Source organism: Lolium rigidum, chromosome 3, assembly GCF_022539505.1.
Source record: "Lolium rigidum isolate FL_2022 chromosome 3, APGP_CSIRO_Lrig_0.1, whole genome shotgun sequence".
In the NCBI taxonomy this organism is placed as follows: Eukaryota; Viridiplantae; Streptophyta; class Magnoliopsida; order Poales; family Poaceae; genus Lolium; species Lolium rigidum.
The window spans coordinates 405,779,020-405,783,934 of record NC_061510.1 but is presented as its reverse complement, the minus strand read 5'-3'; positions in this window follow the sequence as shown (position 1 = coordinate 405,783,934).

Here is a 4,915-nt window from a genome sequence, read left to right as displayed (position 1 = left end):
GAAGGTATTATGTTTTACCTGACTACTGTTTATTTTGGTGTTGCTACTGTAACGGCTTCTATCTTAGTTTTGAGATTTGTTGTGTATTAAGCTTTACCGTTGACTGAAAGTAATTGCTAGATTTGGCACTGCTGATTCCAGACTTTCTTTGCTGTCGATCTGAGCCCGCTGCTACAAAGGCTTCGAAAGTATGCGGTACATGCGTGATCGCGCGGCTTTCATTCCCAGACGACCCTTTGAAGTCTGTGCCATTGCGTCGTCATGCGAACATTACTGTTGAATTCTGCCTTTTATTTAAGCGACCTTCTTTGCTATGTTGAACGAACAACGATCGCAGTAATCCCTGGCGTATGCGTGTCGGGGGTGTTAGAGTGATTGTGTCACTTCTGATAATGTCAGTTTATGACGCATAACCGGTTGTTCATTTGTGTGGAGAAGAGGGATTTTCAGAGATCGGAAAGATAATGATACTGATCAGGAAATTAATACAAACTGGATGCCCGATGATTCACCTGCATACGCGAGACTCGAAGCGTCACTTGGGCATCCTTCTTTCATCGGCAAGTCGGGGTTTCCTCACGAGCTCCCGACCGACCCATCTTATGTGCTTTTTCTTGGGCGATGGATTTTGTTTTAGTTTTGTTTTGTTTGACAAAATGGATGATACATTCGCACATGAAGAGATACACGCTCGCTTGTAACATATGGTTCGGCTGTAATCGCCTTTCTACTCATGGCTGTTCATGTGAGATTCTCATAGTTAAATTATATGTGGAATTGGAAAATGATACATGTAGTAATTGCTATAAATGTTTTGGGTAATGTGATAACGGCAATTGTTATTAACTCTAACTCTTGCATCTTTGCGCCGAGTACATGGAAATAACTAAATTGGTTGCATATTTGGTTTTATCTAGGTCTAGATAATTTCACAGTTTTGGTTGGTCTAACAGAGAAAACGGTATAAATATTATGCTTTCGTATGATAACATATTGATTCTTAATACTGAACAAATCGCTTGTGTTTGCCTCAACTGCCTTTAACGAGGAACATCCAAACTAGCGAGCCTACTATGCCGACGTGTCCGCCATACACACTTTACGTAATTTTCCAGCCGTTGAAATAGTAGAGAGCAGCGGTCTTACGCGTCATTCACCTTTGCAATGCTATAACTCATGGGACAGATAACAAAAACTGAGCTAATATCGATATGCGCTATCTGTATCAGTTGCTGACGATGCTGATGGCCATGTTCTTGAATCGAGCTAGTTGTTACAATTCATGAGGAGTACTAACCATGTACCGTCTTGTCACGTAGAGCGATCTGGTGAGCATGCATATTTGAAGGAAGAACGTGGGCCGTAACTAAGCGTTCAAACATCCTCAGATACAATGAATAGCAAAGCGACCAAAGAGTCCACGGCTCTGTTGTCTATGTTATACGACGTAGTGTCTAAGTTGAGAATAATCAAGCGAAGAGAAATCCATGCGGCTTTGTCCCTTGAACTGCTGTACGGCGTAAGTACCCCTTTGATACTTGGACCAAAGCGCTATCAGCATGATGTGATGTCGGTGATCCCAGCTAGTAGATTTAGTGTGAAGCATATTCTTGTACGTGAATTGCGTTTATAGATATAATTTACATGATACGCTATGCTTTATTACCTGCAGTTGACTAAAAGTGATATTTTCAAATCAAACTCTGCCTATAGCATCGATGCTTTTCACGAGGAGCCATTCTTTACTTTCAATGTTGAGCCGATTCATGACTCTCTCCGCCTCAGAAACAAAACGCTGTGTGGCTGTTCATTGATGCTGCATGCCCCGCTGTGCGCAGTATATTACTTTCTATGTTGACAATATCCATGGTCTACATGTTACGAGTTGAAAGCGGCGCTGACAACACTGTCTTCTTTGATATTTGCTTCAATATACTTTAATTGTGCTATGGAGTTGCTCTGTGAACTTGTCGATGTTTGACTATCTTGTACTGAATAGTCTTTGACTTTATGTTCGCTTGGTCCTATGTCCATACACGTTGTTTCGTCATTTATTCGTCGATACATATGCTTTACAAATAGTATGATCAAGTTATGATGGCATGTCACTCGGGAAGTTGATCTTTGACCCATGCGTTTTACTGCTCGGGGCAGCAAGACTAAACTTGGGATCGTCGATGCGTCTCCAGCCCGCATCCGATAACTTCTTGTGTTCAATACACGATATGATGTTATCTACATGTTTTGTGCACTTTATGTCATATTTGTGCATTGCAATACCGTTCGCTGTTCTATAACATTTTTGTTCGAATCTAATGTATTCTGCGGTGACGAAACAAAGCCGACCTGTTTTCTCCGCGGCTTCAGAGTCGGGAAGAGACGAAGAGGCCACAGGCGCATCGGCTAGAGCGGCGGCCCTTGCCCAGGCGCGGCCAGAGCTGTCATTTTGTGCCTTCTGTTTTCTACACCCTTCCGCCAAACAACCTACAGTAACAAACTCCCGATCTTGAGAGCCGCGATGAAAACAATGAAGGCAGCGTGTGGCCGATCCCTCTCGAGGATCTGGAGACCTCGTACCCTGCTTGAGGAAGATTCATCTCGGAGGACTCACCAGCCATGGTCGCCACGAAGTGATCAGTGGATGATCTACCACAGTTCCTGGTCCATAGCGACCAGCTAGTGGTTATATTCTCCCCGGTAACCTTTATCATTAATGGGATCTTTAATATTACCATATGTCGAATCATCTATGTAATTCTGTATGTTCGCGTTGAATCGATGAATAGGAAAATACTTATTATGTTGATTATCAAAGAGATCGCTATAATGTTCTCGTGCGCATATCGTATGTGATCTCAGTAAAGCAATCTTTGCTCAAGAGAAGTACTATGCTGGAAATAGTGGGATTCATGCACACATTATTTTCGGCACGATGACAGTTCACAGGCAGCTGTTGTCTTTGTTGCCGCTAGAGTCAACTGTCAGTGCTATATCTGGGATTAACCAGTTGTTACGTACGCACCATACCAATGAGTGTGTGCTACAACAGAGGAGCCGGATGACAGCTACTGAAGGTGAACTTTGAAGCATAGATGCGATTGGATAGCTGACTCTCTGCACAAGTAATGTAAATCTCTTATATCTATGATATGTATCATATGCATTGTATCCTCCTTTGACCGTAATTGCCAACGCATTACATTCTTGACATGTATCTGAGAGACCTCTAGTGAGCGTGGACACGTCTGTTATCTCCTAACTAATGCATCTGCTACACAATACTATGCTGTTTTCTACGCAGAAAACAATCATATTTTTATCGTTTAAAATCATTACAATAAGTGAGATGCGACAACCTCACTGTTTAGTTGGGGGCAAGTAACTTGGTAACAATTGTGCGATTCAGTCAGCCGAGTCTACGGTGTTGTGACGCGCGCATCGTAGCCATCAACCTTCAGCATGCACTATCTGATTAAATAATGGTTCTTCAGGAAACTGTGTTTGTGCTAAGCCTGCCTCTTGGTGCCCAGCAACGTCAATCTGCGTAATCAATGGCAATATTATTTATATTTTATCGCACAGCTTATTTTCAAATAAATGAGGAATGGGCTCAGCAGGAAGCTCAAGCAGTATCAACAAGTTTGAGTCTTCAAAAATCAAGACGGTTTATATGGTTTATTGGCTGCTTCAGCTTTGGAGACCAAGTATGGTAGTCGACAGATCCTACGAATATGAAGGCTGATATTATATATGAATCTGCGCTTTATGGTTGTCTTTGTCTTTCGTGTTGTCTTATGTTTCAAACAGTTTTTTAAAACTGGCGATGAACTCACGAGCAAAAATGCATTAATAAATATCGATCCTTATCGCAATATCATCTTATGAAATCATTTAAAAATAAGCATCTTTGGTAAATAAATATATTCACTTATTAAATCGCGGTATATGTGTTTCAATAGTTGTCTTTGAAGGTTTTTCTTACTTATCATCATCATTTTTCTTTCATTATAGATAGCATGTGAAGATAATATATCTGATATTAATCTTGTCCTCTTTAAAATTAATCTAGCAAACGCTTGCTTGCGTGCTGTCTGGTGGAGATCTTAGATATGTCCCTGCGGCAGCTGCGTCGCCAGCGGCCGATACACCTAACGAGTTTGTTGATGCTAACCGTCTGCATAATGACACCGAAAATATTATACGCGTACGAGTATATATGAGGCGTGAAGGTATTTCATCTCGTCGTCGTGTCAGTATATATATTCATGATGTTAATCTTGATTGTCAACTATTTTAGACAGATGTCTTATTGAATTTCTAGGTAATATCTTAGGTTTTGTTACGCGTGTTTTTAAGAATGATATTGATGGTATAGGAAGAAGCCGTGTGTGATGTAACTGTAAAAAAATTAAAAAAAGATTTCTATATATTAAGATGATGATCTTATGATATAATCTCTCTTATATAAATTTATAATTGTTTTGGTTATTAAGGTAAGACTTAAAAAACCCCATTATTTACATCATATTTGTTGTACTACATCTATATTAAGATTTAGTGTAAATATCTAATCATTGTTGAAAGAAGATGCACGAATATCAGGGCATTGATAAAATCCGTGTGGTCGATGTCACATGGTGATCGCCTCTGCTTTCGCTGTTGAAAATCGTAACGTGCGGTATCGTCGCTATAGGCGCGGCTGGTCAAGCAGCCAGGATTACCTTATCCCGTTCGGCGAACGAATCCCAGCCATTGTTTCAGTAAAACGAATCCCGAATCTGGTTATTTCAAAAGCTAAAGATAAATCGCTCGCTAATGTTTTTGGTTACATGAAATGGCATGCGCGATCCGCCTCATGTCTGTCTCTGACCTGCGTAGTCGGTTCACCATCATTAAGCGGCGGGCGAAAGGGCGT